The sequence below is a fragment of the Phyllobates terribilis genome, unplaced genomic scaffold, assembly GCF_046119375.1.
Source record: "Phyllobates terribilis strain yellow unplaced genomic scaffold, ASM4611937v1 Scaffold_11__3_contigs__length_659146591, whole genome shotgun sequence".
Lineage (NCBI taxonomy): Eukaryota > Metazoa > Chordata > Amphibia > Anura > Dendrobatidae > Phyllobates > Phyllobates terribilis.
This window is the reverse complement of record NW_027362771.1, coordinates 562,282,217-562,300,240: the sequence shown is the minus strand read 5'-3', so window position 1 is coordinate 562,300,240 and position 18,024 is coordinate 562,282,217. Positions and strand designations below refer to the sequence as shown.

The window sequence follows — 18,024 nt, the reverse complement described above, 5'->3', positions numbered from 1 at the left end:
CCCTTATCAACCCCGTCTAAGCACAATAGCCAGCCCTCGGTCCCTCAGATGTGGACAAGTAAAAGACCATTTCCTCCTAGCCATGAGAAAGCTAAGAGGTTGAATTTCACCATCTGAAAGCTCTTGGCTACAGAAATGCTGCCTTTCCGCCTGGTGGACACAGAGGATTTTCGAGACCTTATGTCCGTCGCAGTGCCCCAGTACCAGATGCCCAGTCGGCACTACTTCTCAAAGAAAGGTGTGCCTGCGCTCCACCAGCATGTCGCACACAACATCACCGCTTCTTTGAGAAACTCTGTGTGTGACAGGGTGCATTTCACCACAGACACTTGGACGAGTAGGCATGGACAGGGGCGTTACATGTCGCTGACTGGGCACTGGGTAACTATGGTGACAGCAGGACAAGGGGCTGCTGTCCAAGTCTTGCTGTCCCCACGAGTTGTGCGTCAATCCTCTTTATGTCAAAGTTCCTCCACTGCTTCTGCCTCCTCAACCTCCTCTCGGTCTTCCACCTGCACCCAAAGCCTGTCTGGTCATGCCACAAGCTTTCTAACTGCGCAGAAGGGATCCTGCACACCTCCTTACTATGCTGGCAGTAGGGCTCAACGTCATCAGGCGGTTTTTACTTTGAAATGTCTGGGAAATGTGAGTCACACAGCTGAGGAATTGTGGTCAGCTCTGGAGAACCAATTTCATGAATGGTTGTCTCCACTGGACCTGAAACCAGGGAAGGCCGTGTGCGACAATGCTGCAAACCTGGGTGCGGCCCTTCGCCGGGGCAATGTCACACACGTGCCTTGTATGGCTCACGTGTTGAACCTGGTTGTCCAGCAATTTATAGCCCACTATCCCAGACTAGATGGCCTTCTGCAGAGGGCACGGTCGCTGTGTGCCCACTTCCGCCGTTCGCATCCCGCAGCTCAGCGACTTACATCTCTACAGAAGTCGTTGGGCCTGCCACTTCACCGGCTAAAATGCGATGTGCCTACCCGGTGGAATTCAACTCTGCACATGTTGCAGCGACTGTGGCAGCACCGACAAGCCCTGGTGCAATACGTTCTGACATATAGCCTGGGCCAACGAGATCCAGACGTGGGGCAAATCACGCTGGAGGAGTGGTCTCAGATCAGGGACCTATGCACCCTTCTGCACAGTTTTGAAATGGCAACGAAGATGTTTAGTGCTGACGATGCCATTATCAGCATGACTATTCCGGTGATTTACATGCTGGAGCACATGTTAAACAGAATTCAGAGTCAGGTGGTGGCACAAGAGGAGGTGGAGGAAGTAGAGGAGGAGGAGTTGTATGCGGAAGGGCTAACATCTGCAAGGTCCAGACGGTCGGCAGCACCAAGGCGGCAGGCATGTGAGGGTGGGGGAGATGGTTTTACCAGGGTGCATGGTAGCAGCCAAACTAGTGAGGAAGGTGCAGGAGCCCAGGAAGAAGTGGAGGACGAACTGATGGAAGACTCATCAGATGAGGGAGACCTTGATCACATTTCTGTTGTGCGAGGTTGGGGGGAGAGGACAGAGGAAGGAAGCATGATTGTTACCTCGCCACCAATACAACAGGGACTTGGTGCTCCTGGATGCGCAACACACATGAGTGCCTTCTTGCTGCACTACCTGCAACATGACCCTCGAATTGTGAGAATTAGAAATAATCCTGACTACTGGGTTGCCACACTGTTAGATCCCCGGTACAAAAGTAAATTTGCAGAAATTATTCCTGCCATAGAAAGGGATGTACGCATGCAGGAGTATCAGCAGAGACTGTTGCAGAATCTTACATGTGCTTTTCCACAAAACACCAGTGGTGCACGTAGTGAATCTCACAGTTCCAACTTGCCAACCGTGGGACCGTCAAGTGTTCAGCACTCAAACCATAACAGAACCACAGTATCTGCTGGTAACATCAATTTTGCACAATCATTTCACCACTTTTTTAGCCCATCCTTTGCAAGGCCACAGGAGACAAGAAGTCTGACACATAGTCAACGCCTAGAGACGATGGTACAGGAGTATCTCCAAGTAAACATTGAAGCCATGACTGTGTCACTGGACCCTTGCTCTTTTTGGGCTTCCAATCTGGATAAATGGCCGGAGCTAGCCACTTACGCCTTGGAGATCTTGTCATGCCCCGCAGCCAGCGTTCTGTCTGAACGTGTGTTCAGCGCTGCTGGTGGTGTGCTGACAGATAAGCGCACGCGTCTCTCCACTGATAATGTAGACAGACTCACGTTCATAAAGATGAACAAATCATGGATCCGAAACGACTTTTCTACCCCTGTGTCATCCTGGGGAGAGTAAAAGATGGATGATTGGTTAAAATCACCGTAGTGGTCATGGGAGATTTCAACTATCCAGACATTTGTTGGGAATCTCTCTCAAGTAAAACTAACAGGTCAAGCAAATTCTTATCCTCTCTTGCTGACAACTTTATCTTCCAAAAGGTAGGGGAGAAAACAAGGGGATCTGCTACTTTGGATCTAATCCTTATAAACAGGGATGAAATGGTTGAGGAGGTAAAGGTGACTGGGACCCTAGGAGGCAGCGATCATGCTATTATAGAATTTAAGATAACTAGAGGAGGAAGACATGTGAAGACTCAAACTTCAAGGTTAGATTTTAGAAAGGCAGATTTTAAGAGACTCAGAAAGAGAATAGGAGGGATCCAATGGCTGGATGTCCTTAAGGACAAAAATGTCCAGGAAGGATGGGAAATTTTTAAAACTGAGATTCTCAAAGCACAATCGTTAACAATCCCGAAAAGTAGGAAGAATGGGAAGCATTTAAGGAAACCAGGATGGATGAACACAGAACTTAAACACATGCTAAAAAGAAAGAAAGAAATGTTTATTAAATGGAAAGAGGGAGGCATATCTAAAGAAGATTATAATGCAGTCTGCAGATCATGTAGGGCACGTATCAGGTTAGCTAAAGCTGACAATGAATTAAGGCTTGCAAGAGATGTCAAAAGCAACAAAAAAGGATTTTGGGGGTATGTCAAAAGTAAAAGAAAAGTCAAAGATGCTATAGGATTTTTACAGGATGAAAATGGAGAAAAGGTAAGAGAGGATGTTGAGAAGGCCGAACTTTTTAATTCCTATTTTGCATCTGTTTTCTCACAAAAAGAAAATGTATCATCAACTGATCTTCACTGTCGTTTTAAAGGAATAGAACAATCCAAGTTATCTGTAAACAGAAAGATTGTGAGGGAATATTTAGCTAACATAAATGAGTTCAAGTCTCCAGGTCCAGATGAATTACACCCCAGAGTACTGAAGGAGATCGTAGAAGAAATTTTAGAACCACTCTCCATAATCTTTGAAAATTCTTGGAGAACAGGAGAAGTCCCAGAAGACTGGAGAAGAGCAAATGTTGTTCCTATCTTCAAAAAGGGGAAGAAGGTGGACCCAGGGAACTATAGGCCGGTGAGTCTGACTTCTATACCAGAAAAGATCTTTGAACAAATTATTAAACAACATGTAGGTAAGTACATGGATAAGAATGAAGTGATTAACCAGAGTCAGCATGGGTTTGTAACTAACAAGTCATGTCAGACTAACTTAATTTCCTTCTATGACAGAATCACTGACTGGGTGGATCAGGGAAATGCTGTAGATATAGTATATCTTGACTTCAGCAAAGCATTTGACAAAGTATCTCACACCATCCTTATTGAAAAAATGACCAAGTATGCAATGGACCAGGCAACTGTTAGGTGGATTCATAACTGGCTTAGTGATCGGACTCAAAGGGTGGTTGTAAATGGCTTCACATCCAGCTGGATGAATGTCTCAAGTGGGGTACCACAGGGCTCCGTCCTGGGACCTGTATTGTTCAACATCTTTATCAATGATTTAGATGAAGGAATTGAGGGTAAACTGATTAAATTTGCTGATGACACAAAGCTAGGAGGGATAGCTAATACTAGAGAAGAGAGAGAGAGGATTCAAAAAGAACTAAATAAACTGGAGCAGTGGGCAGCAACCAACAGAATGGTTTTTAACAGGGAAAAATGCAAAGTACTACATCTGGGCAATAAAAATGAAAAAAGCATATACAGAATGGGAGGAATAGAGCTAAGCAACAGTACATGTGAAAAAGACTTAGGTATACTAATAGATCATAGACTGAACATGAGTCAACAGTGTGATGCAGCAGCAAAAAGGGCAAATACAATTCTGGGATGTATTAACAGAAGCATACAGTCTAGATCACGTGAAGTCATTATCGGACTTTACTCCTCTTTGTTCAGACCTCATCTGGAATACTGTGTACAGTTTTGGGCACCACATTTTAAAAAAGACATAGACAAACTGGAGCAAGTTCAGAGAAGAGCGACCAGAATTGTGACTGGTCTGCAAACCATGTCCTATGAGGAACGGTTGCAGGATTTGGGAATGTTTAGCTTGCAAAAAAGAAGACTGAGAGGAGACTTAATAGCTGTCTACAAATATGTCAAGGGCTGTCACATTGTAGAAGGATCATCTTTATTCTCATTTGCACAAGGAAAGACTAGAAGCAATGGGATGAAACTAAATGGGAGGAGACGCAGATTAGATATTAGAAAAAACTTTTTGACAGTGAGGGTGATCAATGAGTGGAACTTTCTGCCACGAGAGGTGGTGAGTTCCCCTTCAATGGACGTCTTCAAACAGAGGCTGGACAGACATCTGTTTGAGATGATTTAGTGAATCCTGCTTTGAGCAGGGGGTTGGACCAGATGACCCAGGAGGTCCCTTCCAACTCTACATTCTATGATTCTATGATTCAACCGTTTTAAGCTTTCAAATTACTAATCATGTTTATCTGTATCTTGGCTGGAAAATAATTTGGGCTTTGTAGCAGTGTGCAGCACTGATTCTATTAGGCCATCTATAAAAACTCCACCAGATTTAAAATTACTAATCATGTTTATCTGTATCTTGGCTGGAAAATAATTTGGGCTTTGTAGCAGTGTGCAGCACTGATCCTATTAGGCCATCTATACTAAGCTCCACCAGATTTAAAATTAATAATAATTTTTAGCTGCATCTAGCCCGGAAAATAATTTTGGGGCTCCGAGATGCGCAAGACACATAAGTGCCTTCTTGCTGCACTACCTGCAACATGACCCTCATATTGTCAGAATTCGAAGTAATCATGACTACTGGGTTGCCACACTCTTAGATCCCCCAAACTTTTCGATCAACCTTTTCATTTTAATAAAGACCCAAAAAATGGTCATTTTTGAAATTATAAGCATTAGCAGGTTATTAGAAACTGAAATCAAACAGTTTTCAACTCAAAACTTTATTCTAGGTGATGTTATATTTTCACAGAGGACCCCTTGTTCGAAAGGAGCTTCTGAACTCTCTCGTCCATTGAATTTGTCAGGTTTTGGATGGTTTCTGCTTCAATTGTTTTGCATGAGGACAGAATACCCTCCCAGAGCTGTTGCTTAGATGTGAACTGCCTCCCGCCATCATAGACACTCCTTTTGATGATGCTCCAGAGGTTCTGAATGGGGTAGACGTCAGGGGAGCATGGGGGTCACACCATAAGTTTGTCCCCTTTTATGCCCATATCAGCCAGAGATGCAGATGTTTGATGTGCAGCATGAGATGGTGCATTATCATGCAAAAAAATGATCTTGCTGTGAAATACACGGTTCTTCTTCTTGAACCATGGCAGGAAGTGCTGTTTGAGAAAATCCACATACATTATGGAGTTCATCTTTAGCGCCTTCAGGGATCCTAAAGGGGCCGACAATCTCTCTCCCCATGATTCCAGACCAAAACATTACTCCACCTCCTCCTTGTTGGCGCTGTAGCCGTGTTTGCGTGGGGTGTCCATCAACCAGCCATCCTCCACTCCATCCATCTGGACCATCGAGCGCTGCACGGCACTCATCCGTGAACAAAACAGTTTTGAAATCAGTCTTCATGTAATGTTTGGCCCACTGGAGCCGTTTCTGCTTGTGTGAAGTGGATAGAGGAGGTCGACAGGATGGCGTATGCACAGCTGCAAACCTCTGAAGGACCCTGCATCTTGTTGTTCGGGGGATGTTGGAGGCACCAGCAGCTTCAAAAACTTGTCTGCTGCTATGACAAGGCTTTTTTGCCGCTGCTCTTTTAACCTGACGTAATTGCCTGTAGGAAAGAGTCCTCAATTTGCCCTTATCAGCACGCACACGTGTGTACTGTGAATCAGCTACATACTTCTTGATTGCCAAGACACTTCATCCTGATCATCGCACAATGTTGATTGTAGTCATGCCTTGACCTAAACACTCCACAATTTGTTGCTTCTCAGCAGCCGACACATCCTTTTTCTTTCCCATTTTGGCAGAAATTGTAGGCTGCTTAATAATGTGAGACAGCCTTCTTAAGTAGTCTTGCCTTTCATTGGACACACCTGCCAAACTAATTAGCACAGGTGTCTGCAATTGCTTACAGTGATATAAAGAGCCCTGACACACATCACCATCAATGAGTTTAACTGACAAACAAACAAATTCTTCCCTTATCACTCCTAAACACTTTTTGCATAATAATTTGGAACACAGTGTACATGTGCTTTTCCACAAAACACCAGTGGTTCACGTAGTGAATCTTATAGTTCTAACTTGGTCTGTATGGAGTTGTTCAATAAAGGGCCCAAAATTAAGATAACATAGATGGGAGAGGTCTCTATGAATAGGAATTCCTAAGTATTTGATACCCTGTGAGGGCCAGGCAAAGGGAAAGTTGGACTGGATGGAATCCTATATGGATTTGGGGAGGGAGACATCGAGGGCCTCAGACTTCACTGCATTGATTTTAAAATTTGACCATGTAACAAAGTGATCTATTTCAGCCGTAACAGCATGGATGGATATATGTGATTGAGTGATATATACTAGGACATCATCAGCAAATAGAGAGCACTTTTACTCGGTGCCTCCCACCTCAATCCACCTAATATTGGGGTTATGGCGAATTGATGAGAGCAGGTGCTCCGTCACTAGGATGTATAAGAGAGGGGACAGAGAACATCCCTGCCTTGTCCCATTGGTGATTGTGAAAGGTGATGAAAATGTTCTGACGCGCCCCCTGGGCCTTGGGACACCCGGAGCCGGAACCTTTTTGGTGGATGCTGGTGGTTGTAGTCTCCGTGGCGGCGACCCGGTTCCGTGGCTCAGGGCGGTCAAATCAGTGGCGGAACTATTTATGTGGTTTTGATGTTTAAATGTCCGACTACGCCACCCGTGGATTGCGGTCAGAGTGAACCGCCACTCCAGGGCAGACCGCTGAGGCTGGTGTTGTGGGTGCAGCAGAGCGTAGCATAACTCCCCACGGGAGGAGTATAGCCTCAGGGCAGTGTATGCGGAGGATGGGGGTGATGGTGCAGGGCAGCAGCAGTAACGACACGGAGTCAGTGATGCAGTCCAGGGCCTTTACTCACAGTTCTTATTATCCAGACCACGTCTGCAGGTAATGGCTGCCCACGTCGTACTGTGCTCACCAGGTGAGGGGCTCAGACAACTCCCAGATAACTTTGGAGCGCTTCACAGGGCCCCCTTTGTGTGTCCTTTGTCTGGCCTTTCTTACCAACCCTTCTGTCCGGCTGCCTCGGGCCTGCTCTTGGTAAACTTGGCGCCAGTTTCCCTGACCCTATGTGGTGCCTTCCTAGCGGGTGTAGCGAGGGGCTGCGCCACATAAAATGTCACAGCCTCCTGTTTCTAGCTGAGGGTCGTTTCCTGCCTCCACTAGTTTCGGGGACCGGTCTCCCCCTTTGGCCTGACCCCTCCACGCAGGTGGATTCGGGCGTGCGGTGGCGACTCGCCCGTCCGCACCCCTGGGATCCCTTCGTTCCTCGTTCCTGGAGCCTTCTCCGCTCCTCTTCCTTCCTTCTCCCTCTTCCAGGCCTGGGCCTCTGTTACTAGGCCCGCCTCCGGAGCAGAGCTCATGCAGAGCCCCTGCTCCCTGCCACTTCTGCTCAGACTTCTCTGCATTGAAATAAGATGGTGCCCACCTTTTATACTCCCTTCTCAATGCACCCAGGAACTGCTTCCTCCCTGCTCCTGCACTACAGGGTTCCCCTTCCTCAGTGTTCCCTCCCCCCACTCCAGCCAGGGACAGGGACTGTCGTGCCCATCTCAGGGGCATATTGGTCGCCCTGCCCCACGGCAATGTGGTGTAATGCATGCAGGTGTCGGGTCCTGATCCACACTCCTTCCTTACCTGAGAGTGAGATATCACACCTCTGGGTGAGGTGCAATACCTCTGTAGCAACCGAGCCCTCAGGGTAATACAGTTCCATTTATCTTCAGCCTAGGTGACGTATTGCGATACAGAGCCGTGATTTTGGCTATAAAAGGGTCCCCTAGACCCCTACCCCAAGCTTTTTAAGAGAATCATATATGGCGTGCCAGGAGACTCTATGGAATGCTTTCTCAGCATCCAACGAGAGTATCTAATTACAAATTTTTAACTGCATCTAGCCCAGGAAATACTTTGTGCATAGTAGCAGTGTCTGCTAGTCAGCGGATTATCCCGGCTGTTAAGCAAGCTACACCACCTGTAGTTTTGACACTTAATTTTTTCAAAGGAAAAAGGAAATGCTTCGGGACCACGGGATACTCAGTGAAGAGCATCAGGAGGCACCCCAAGGCATAGGGGCTGGGACTGGCAGTAGGATGCCTTGCGGTGGACAGCCGAGCTCGATCCTTATAAAAGCTTTTTAACTGCAGCAGCTTTAGTGGACGCTACTGGAGCTGGAATTACGCGGCTGCTTGCCCTCCAATAGATCCTTGTAAATGGATTTAAAGTGTATTCATTCAAATTAGAGAGACAATTTAAATTAAAAAGCTTAGAGCTGCCTCCACCACAGGGGGGCTCGCTCGACCCACCAGCGGACAGGCACCAGTATTGGGAGAGGGGGGCTGGCCGTCAGGGTTCCCCCTCCTTTTACTCCTCCACCTCTTTTCTTTTCGCATGACTATATGTACTTGTCACTTTTCCATGTGTTAGTTGTGTCTTCAGAGCAGTTTGTCAGCTTTTGGACACCTTTGAAAGTGTTTTCTATGTGTTTCTATGTGTTTTTGTTTGCCTGCCATTGGTTTTAACGGTGTTCGAAGGTGTTCGACGAACAGTTCGACGAACAGTTCGGCGAACACACGGGTGTTCGACGAACCGAACCGAACTCGAACACTACGGGGGTGGCTCAACACTAGTGGCAATCAGACCCCTGGGGTGCCACATTAGCTCCTCCCAATTGGGAAAGGAAATCTTGTACCCCACTGCATCATAGTGATGATTTTTGCTTAGAACAGGAGAGAGCTAGATGATCTGCCTGCAATGTCCAAAAATGACCTCTTCCCTGAGCCCTTAGACTGCAACTCCCAGGATGCTTTGTGGCAGCGGAGGAAGGGCAGTGGTCATTTGGAACTCACCATGGCTTAAACGACCACTTCCTGGAAGTGGGGATATCTTGGTCACCTGAGTAACTTTAACTTTGGGCAGTGGCAGTATCGTAGCCAATGAGGTTTAACCGAGGCGTGATTATTGCTAATTGAAATCTTTTTCCTATATTCTGCCATGATGACTTGAAATACAGTCAGCATCAGCAATTTTTGTTGGTCTATCAGAAGACTTAATCCATGGTATGCAAATGACAGAGTATTAGCTCCTCACAGAATGTAAAAGAAATCTTGCGCCCCATAGCATCCTACTGATGATTTTTGCTTGGAGCAGGAGAGATCGAGCTGATCTGCCTGCAATGGCCAAAAATGATCTCTTCTCTGAGCACTTAGACTGCAACTCCCAGGATGCTTTGCGGCAGCGGAGGAAGGGTAATTGTTATTTGGAACTAACCATGGCTTAAACAAGCTCTTCCTGGAAGCTGGGATTTCTTAGTCTCCTGACTTACTTTAACTTTGCAAAGTGGCAGTATCGTAGCCCATGAGGTTTAACTGAGGCGTTATTATTGCTAATTGAAAACTTTTCCAAATACCCCGCCGTGATGACTTGAAATACAGTCAGTATAGGCAATTTTTGTTGGTCTCTCAGGAGATTTAATCCATGGTATGCAAATGACAGAGTGTTAGCTCCTCCCAATTGGGAAAGGAAATCTTGCGCCCCACAGCATCGTATTGATGATTTTCGCTTGGAGCAGGAGAGATCGAGCTGATCTGCCTGCAATGGCCAAAAATGACCTCTTCTCTGAGCACTCAGACTGTAACTCCCAGGATGCTTTGCGGCAGCGGAGGAAGGGCAGTGGTCATTTGGAGCTCACCATGGCTTAAACAAGCTTTTTCTAGAACCTGGGATTTCTTGGTCACCTGAGTTACTTTAACTTTGCGCAGTAGCAGTATCGTAGCCCATGAGGTTTAAACGAGGCATGGTTATTGCTAATTGAAAACTTTTCCCAATATCCCGCAATGATGACTTGAAATACAGTCAGCATAGGCAATTTTTTTTTGGACTTTCAGTAGACTTAATCCATAATATGTAAATAACTGAGTGTTAGCTCCTCCCAGTGGGGAAAGGAAATGTTGTTCCGCACTGTATCGTTTTGATGGTTTTCGCTTGGAGCAGGAGAGATCGAGCTGATCTGCCTGCAATGGCCAAAAATGACCTCTTCTCTGAGCCCTGAGACTGCAACTGCCAGGATGCCTTGGGGTAGCGGGGGAAGGGCAGTGGTCATTTGTAACTCACCATGGATTAAACGAGCTCTTCCTGGAAGTGGAGATTTCTTGGTCACCTGAGTAACTTTAACTTTGCGCAGTGGCAGTATCGCAAATGACAGAGTGTTAGCTACTCCCAATTGGGAAAGGAAATCATGCGCCCCACAGCATCGTATTGATGATTTTCGCTTGGAACAGGAGAGAGCTAGATGATCTGCCTGCAATGTCCAAAAATGACTTCTTCCCTGAGCCCTCAGACTGCAACTCCCAGGATGCTTTGCGGCAGTTCAGGAAGGGCAGTGGTCACTTGGAACACACCAAGGCTTAAACAGGCTCTTCCTGGAAGCTGGGATTTCTTGATCACCTGAGTTTCTTTAACTTTGCTCAGCAGCAGTATCATAGCCAATGAGGTTTAACCGAGCGTGAACTCACCATGGATTAAACGAGCACTTCCTGGAAGTGGGGATTTCTTGGTCACCTGAGTAACTTTAACTTTGCGCAGTGGCAGTATCGTAGCCCACGAGGTTTAACCGAGGCGTGATTATTGCTAATTGAAAACTTTTCCCAATATCCCGCCATGTTGACTTAAAATAAAGTCAGCATCGGCAATTTTTGTTGGTCTCTCAAGAGACTTAATCCATGGTATGCAAATGACAGAGTGTTAGCTCCTCCCAATTGGGAAAGGAAATATTGTACCCCACTGCATCGTAGTGATGATTTTTGCTTGGAACAGGAGAGAGCTAGATGATCTGCCTGCAATGTCCAAAAATGACTTCTTCCCTGAGCCCTCAGACTGCAACTCCCAGGATGCTTTGTGGCAGTGGACGAAGGGCAGTGGTCATTTGGAACTCACCATGGCTTAAACGAGCTCTTCCTGGAAGTGGGGATTTCTTGGTCACCTGAGTTACTATAACTTTGCGCAGTGGCAGTATCGTAGCCCATGCGGTTTAAACGAGGCGAGATTATTGCTAATTGAAATCTTTTCCCAATATCCCGCCATGATGACTTGAAATACAGTCAGCATCGGCAATTTTTGTTGGTCTCTCAGGAGACTTAATCCATGGTATGCAAATGACAGAGTGTTAGCTCCTCCCAATTGGGAAAGGAAATCTTGCGCCCCACAGCAACATATTGATGATTTTCGCTTGGAACAGGAGAGAGCTAGATGATCTGCCTGCAATGTCCAAAAATGACCTCTTCCCTGAGCCCTCAGACTGCAACTCCCAGGATTCTTTGCGGCAGCGGAGGAATGGCAGTGGTCATTTGGAACTCACCATGGCTTAAACGAGCACTTCCTGGAAGTGGGGATTTCTTGGTCACCTGAGTAACGTTAACTTTGCGCAGTTACCCATGAGGTTTAAACGAGGCGTGATTATTGCTAATTGAAAACTTTTCATAGAATCATAGAATCATAGAATGGTAGAGTTGGAAGGGACCTCCTGGGTCATCTGGTCCAACCCCCTGCTCAAAGCAGGATTCACTAAATCATCTCAGACAGATGTCTGTCCAGCCTCTGTTTGAAGACGTCCATTGAAGGGGAACTCACCACCTCTCGTGGCATCCTGTTCCACTCATTAATCACCCTAACTGTCAAAAAGTTTTTTCTAATATCTAATCTGTGTCTCCTCCCATTTAGTTTCATCCCATTGCTTCTAGTCTTTCCTTGTGCAAATGAGAATAAAGATGATCCTTCTACAATGTGACAGCCCTTGACATATTTGTAGACAGCTATTAAGTCTCCTCTCAGTCTTCTTTTTTGCAAGCTAAACATTCCCAAATCCTGCAACCGTTCCTCATAGGACATGGTTTGCAGACCAGTCACCATTCTGGTCGCTCTTCTCTGAACTTGCTCCAGTTTGTCTATGTCTTTTTTTAAAATGTGGTGCCCAAAACTGTACACAGTATTCCAGATGAGGTCTGACCAAAGAGGAGTAAAGACCGATAATGACTTCACGTGATCTAGACTGTATGCTTCTGTTAATATATCCCAGAATTGTATTTGCCTTTTTTGCTGCTGCATCACACTGTTGACTCATGTTCAGTCTATGATCTATTAGTATACCTAAGTCTTTTTCACATGTACTGTTGCTTAGCTCTATTCCTCCCATTCTGTATATGCTTTTTTCATTTTTATTGCCCAGATGTAGTACTTTGCATTTTTCCCTGTTAAAAACCATTCTGTTGGTTGCTGCCCACTGCTCCAGTTTATTTAGGTCTTTTTGAATCCTCTCTCTCTCTTCTCTAGTATTAGCTATCCCTCCTAGCTTTGTGTCATCAGCAAATTAAATCAGTTTACCCTCAATTCCTTCATCTAAATCATTGATAAAGATGTTGAACAATACAGGTCCCAGGACGGAGCCCTGTGGTACCCCACTTGAGACATTCATCCAGCTGGATGTGAAGCCATTTACAACCACCCTTTGAGTCCGATCACTAAGCCAGTTATGAATCCACCTAACAGTTGCCTGGTCAATTGCATACTTGGTCATTTTTTCAATAAGGATGGTGTGAGATACTTTGTCAAATGCTTTGCTGAAGTCAAGATATACTATATCTACAGCATATCCCTGATCCACCCAGTCAGTGATTCTGTCATAGAAGGAAATTAAGTTAGTCTGACATGACTTCTTAGTTACAAACCCATGCTGACTCTGGTTAATCACTTCATTCTTATCCATGTACTTACATACATGTTGTTTAATAATTTGTTCAAAGATCTTTCCTGTTATAGAAGTCAGACTCACCGGCCCATAGTTCCCTGGGTCCACCTTCTTCCCCTTTTTGAAGATAGGAAGAACATTTGCTCTTCTCCAGTCTTCTGGGACTTCTCCTGTTCTCCAAGAATTGTCAAAGATTATGGAGAGTGGTTCTAAAATTTCTTCTACGATCTCCTTCAGTACTCTGGGGTGTAATTCATCTGGACCTGGAGACTTGAACTCATTTATGTTAGCTAAATATTCCCTCACAATCTTTCTGTTTACAGATAACTTGGATTCCTCTATTCCTTTAAAAGGACAGTGAAGATCAGTTGATGTTACATTTTATTTCTGAGAGAAAACAGATGCAAAATAGGAATTAAAAAGTTCGGCCTTCTCAACATCCTCTCTTACCATTTCTCCATTTTCATCCTGTAAAAATCCTATAGCATCTTTGACTTTTCTTTTACTTTTGACATACCCCCAAAATCCTTTTTTATTGCTTTTGACATCTCTTGCAAGCCTTAATTCATTGTCAGCTTTAGCTAATCTGATACATGCCCTGCAGGATCTGCAGACTGCATTATAATCTTCTTTAGATATGCCTCCCTCTTTCCATTTAATAAACATTTCTTTCTTTCTTTTTAGCATGTGTTTAAGTTCTGTGTTCATCCATCCTGGTTTCCTTAAATGCTTCCCATTCTTCCTACTTTTCGGGATTGTTAACGATTGTGCTTTGAGAATCTCATTTTTAAAAATTTCCCATCCTTCCTGGACATTTTTGTCCTTAAGGACATCCAGCCATTGGATCCCTCCTATTCTCTTTCTGAGTCTCTTAAAATCTGCCTTTCTAAAATCTAACCTTGAAGTTTGAGTCTTCACATGTCTTCCTCCTCTAGTTATCCAAAGTTCTATAATAGCATGATCGCTGCCTCCTAGGGTCCCAGCCACCTTTACCTCCTCAACCATTTCCTCCCTGTTTATAAGGATTAGATCCAAAGTAGCAGATCCCCTTGTTTTCTCCCCTACCTTTTGGAAGATAAAGTTGTCAGCAAGAGAGGATAAGAATTTGCTTGACCTGTTAGTTTTACTTGAGAGAGATTCCCAACAAATGTCTGGATAGTTGAAATCTCCCATGACCACTACGTCATATTTTTTGCAGAACTTGGTCATTTGATACATAAAGAGTTCATCCATATCTTCAGCTTGCCCAGGTGGCCTGTAGTAAATGCCTACAATGGTGTCCTTTCCGTTGTTCTCTCCTTGTATTCTTACCCAAACAGTTTCCACAGAACTCCCAGTCTCTGAAGCTTCAATCTCTGTGCAGATATACGCTTTTCTAACATACAAAGCGACACCTCCTCCTCGTTTATCAAGTCTGTTTCTTGCAAATAAGTTGTATCCTTTTAGCCTTTTATTCCAATCATGTGTATCGTCCCACCAAGTTTCAGTGATTCCAATGACATCATATTTCTTTTCCTGCATTAGTAGTTCCAATTCTCCTTGTTTGTTGCCCATGCTTTGTGCATTTGTATAAAAACATTTTAGTTTGTGATTGGTTTCTCTTCCTCCCATATTTTTATTATTTAAATTGTTTTGTCTTTGTTCTTCCTTTCCACTTCCAGTAGCAGAGATCTCAATAGTATTTGTCAGCTGTACGGCTTTTTCTGGCCTTTTGCTTCCCTTCCCACATTGTTCTAGTTTAAAGCTCTCCTGATGAGTGTAGCAAGGCGACTTCCAAATACATGTTTTCCAGTCTTCGTAAGGTGCACCCCATCTCTAGCAAGTAGTCCATCGTATAGGTAATTCATTCCGTGATCCAGAAATCCAAATCCTTGTTGATGGCACCATCGACGTAGCCAGTTGTTCACCTGTAGAATCTTATTCCACCTCATTGTTCCATGGCCATCCACTGGGAGGATGGATGAGAAGACTACCTGCGCTCCCAATTCTTTCACTTTCTTGCCTAAGTCTTCAAAGTCACTGCAGATGGTTTCCAGGTCCTTTCTTGCGGTGTCATTTGTCCCCACATGTATTAGCAGGAATGGGTAGTGATCTGTAGGTCTGAAGAGTCTTGATATCCTGTCAGACACATCTTTAATTTTTGCTCCTGGAAGACAGCACATTTCTCTTGAGGTTATGCCTGGTCTGCAGATAGCGGCCTCTGTTCCTCTTAACAGGGAATCCCCCCTGAAATCCCACCATGATGACTTGAAATACAGTCAGCATCGGCAATTTTTGTTGGTCTCTCAGGAGACTTAATCCATGGTATGCAAATGACATAGTGTTAGCTCCTCCCAGTGGGGAAAGAAAATCTTGCGCCACACAGCATCCTATTGATGATTTTTGCTTGGAGCAGGAGAGATCGAGCTGATCTGCCTGCAATGGCCAAAAATGACCTCTTCCCTGAGCCCTCAGACTGCAACTCCCAGGATGCTTTGCGGCAGCAGAGGAAGGGCAGTGGTCATTTGGAACTAACCATGGCTTAAACGTGCTCTTCCTGGAAGTAGGGATTTCTTGGTCTCCTGAGTTACTTTAACTTTGCGCAGTGGCAGTATCGTAGCCCAAGAGGTTTAACTGTGGCGTGATTATTGCTAATTGAAAACTTTTCTCAATACCCTGCCGTGATGACTTGAAATACAGTCAGTATAGGCAATTTTTGTTGGTCTCTCAGGAGACTTAATCCATGGTATGCAAATGATGGAATGTTAGCTCCTCCCAATTGGGATAGGAAATCTTGCGCCCCACAGCATCGTATTGATGATTTTCGCTTGGAACAGGAGAGAGCTAGATGATCTGCCTGCAATCTCCAAAAATGACCTTTGAGCAGGGGGTTGGACCAGATGACTCAGGAAGTCTCTTCCAACTCTACCATTCTATGATTCTATGACCTCTTCTCTGAGCACTCAGACTGCAACTGCCAGGATGCCTTGCGGTAGCGAGGGAAGGGCAGTGGTCATTTGGAACTCACAATGGCTTAAACGAGCTCTTCCTGGAAGTGAAGATTTGTTGGTCACCTGAGTTACTTTAACTTTGCGCAGTGGCAGTATCATAGCCCATCAGATTTAACCGAGGCGTGATTATTGCTGATTGAAAACTTTTCCCAATAGCCCGCCATGATGACTTGAAATACAGTCAGCATCGGAAATTTTTGTTGGTCTCTCAGGAGACTTAATCCAGGGTATGCAAATGACAGAGTGTTAGCTCCTCCCAATTGGGAAAGGAAATGTTGTTCCGGACTGCATCGTATTGATGGTTTTTGCTTGGAACAGGAGAGAGCTAGATGATTTGCCTGCAATGTCCAAAAATGAACTCTTCCCTGAGCCCTCAGACTGCAACTCCCAGGATGCTTTGTGGTAGCGAGGGAAGGGCAGTGATCATTTGGAACTCAGCATGGCTTAAACGAACTCTTCCTGGAAGTGGAGATTTCTTGGTCACCTGAGTTACTTTAACTTTGCGCAGTGGCAGTATCATAGCCCATGAGGTTTAACCGAGGCGTGATTATTGCTGATTGAAAACTTTTCCAAATAGCCCGCCATGATGACTTGAAATACAGTCAGCATCGGAAATTTTTGTTGGTCTCTCAGGAGACTTAATCCATGGTATGCAAGTGTCAGAGTGTTAGCTCCTTCCAGTGGGGAAAGGAAATGTTGTTCCGCACTGCATCGTATTGATGGTTGTCGCTTGGAGCAGAAGAGAGCGTGCTGATCTGCCCGCAATGGCCAAAAATGACCTCTTCCCTGAGCCCTCAGACTGCAACTGCCAGGATGCCTTGCGGCAGCGGGGGAAGGGTAGTGGTCATATGGAACTCACCATGGCTTAAAGGAGCTCTTTCTGGAAGTGCGGATTTCATGGTCACCTGAGTTACTTAAGCTTTGCGCAGTGGCAGTATCGTAGCCCATGAGGTTTAACCGAGGCGTGATTATTGCTAATTGAAAACTTTTCCCAATAGCCCGCCATGATGATTTGAAATACAGTCAGCATTGACAATTTTTGTTGGTCTCTCAGGAGACTTAATCCATGGTATGCAAATGACAGAGTGTTAACTTCTCCCAGTGGGGGAAAGGAAATCTTTCGCCCTACAGCATCGTATTGATGATTTTTGCTTGGAGCAGGAGAGATCGAGCTGATCTGCCTGCAATTGCCAAAAATGACCTTTTCCCTGAGCACTCAGAGTGCAACTCCCAGGATGCTTTGCGGCAGCGGAGGAAGGGCAGTGGTCATTTGGAACTCACAATGGCTTAAACAAGCTTTTCCTAGAACCTGTTATTTCTTGGTCTCCTGAGTGAGTTACTTTAACTTTGCGCAGTGGCAGTATCGTAGCCCATGAGGTTTAACCGAGGCGTGATTATTGCTAATTGAAAACTTTTCCCAATATCCCGCCATGATGACTTGAAATACAGTCAGCATAATCAATTTTTGTTGGTCTCTCAGGAGACTTAATCCATGGTATGCAAATGACAGTGTTAGCTCCTCCCAGTGGGGAAAGGAAATATTGTTCCGCACTGCATCATATTGAAGGTTTTCGCTTGGAGCAGGAGAGAGCGAGCTGATCTGCCCGCAATGGCCAAAAATGACCTCTTCCCTGAGCCCTCAGACTGCAACTGCCAGGATGCCTTGCGGTTGTGGGGGAAGGGCAGTGGTCATTTGGAACTCACCAAGGCGTAAACGAGC

General features: G+C 45.2%; 10 non-coding genes across 10 annotated transcripts; all 10 read left to right on the top strand.

The window, feature by feature from the left end:
- Positions 1 to 9,479: 9,479 nt before the first annotated feature.
- Positions 9,480 to 9,620, top strand: LOC141167728 (U4 spliceosomal RNA). The gene has a single exon (XR_012251519.1). It is a non-coding gene; the product is annotated as a U4 spliceosomal RNA (small nuclear RNA).
- Positions 9,621 to 9,900: 280 nt separating this feature from the next.
- On the top strand, positions 9,901 to 10,041 carry LOC141167812 (U4 spliceosomal RNA). Its single transcript, XR_012251600.1, has one exon. It is a non-coding gene; the product is annotated as a U4 spliceosomal RNA (small nuclear RNA).
- Positions 10,042 to 10,321: 280 nt separating this feature from the next.
- Positions 10,322 to 10,461, top strand: LOC141167959 (U4 spliceosomal RNA). The gene has a single exon (XR_012251739.1). It is a non-coding gene; the product is annotated as a U4 spliceosomal RNA (small nuclear RNA).
- A 683-nt stretch (positions 10,462 to 11,144) lies between these two features.
- LOC141168335 (U4 spliceosomal RNA) lies at positions 11,145 to 11,285 on the top strand. The gene has a single exon (XR_012252074.1). It is a non-coding gene; the product is annotated as a U4 spliceosomal RNA (small nuclear RNA).
- A 280-nt stretch (positions 11,286 to 11,565) lies between these two features.
- Positions 11,566 to 11,706, top strand: LOC141167814 (U4 spliceosomal RNA). The gene has a single exon (XR_012251602.1). It is a non-coding gene; the product is annotated as a U4 spliceosomal RNA (small nuclear RNA).
- Positions 11,707 to 15,887: 4,181 nt separating this feature from the next.
- On the top strand, positions 15,888 to 16,028 carry LOC141167819 (U4 spliceosomal RNA). Its single transcript, XR_012251608.1, has one exon. It is a non-coding gene; the product is annotated as a U4 spliceosomal RNA (small nuclear RNA).
- Positions 16,029 to 16,379: 351 nt separating this feature from the next.
- LOC141167723 (U4 spliceosomal RNA) lies at positions 16,380 to 16,520 on the top strand. The gene has a single exon (XR_012251515.1). It is a non-coding gene; the product is annotated as a U4 spliceosomal RNA (small nuclear RNA).
- A 280-nt stretch (positions 16,521 to 16,800) lies between these two features.
- On the top strand, positions 16,801 to 16,941 carry LOC141168184 (U4 spliceosomal RNA). Its single transcript, XR_012251931.1, has one exon. It is a non-coding gene; the product is annotated as a U4 spliceosomal RNA (small nuclear RNA).
- A 280-nt stretch (positions 16,942 to 17,221) lies between these two features.
- LOC141168190 (U4 spliceosomal RNA) lies at positions 17,222 to 17,362 on the top strand. Its single transcript, XR_012251937.1, has one exon. It is a non-coding gene; the product is annotated as a U4 spliceosomal RNA (small nuclear RNA).
- Positions 17,363 to 17,647: 285 nt separating this feature from the next.
- On the top strand, positions 17,648 to 17,788 carry LOC141168371 (U4 spliceosomal RNA). Its single transcript, XR_012252109.1, has one exon. It is a non-coding gene; the product is annotated as a U4 spliceosomal RNA (small nuclear RNA).
- The last annotated feature ends 236 nt before the right edge of the window (positions 17,789 to 18,024 follow it).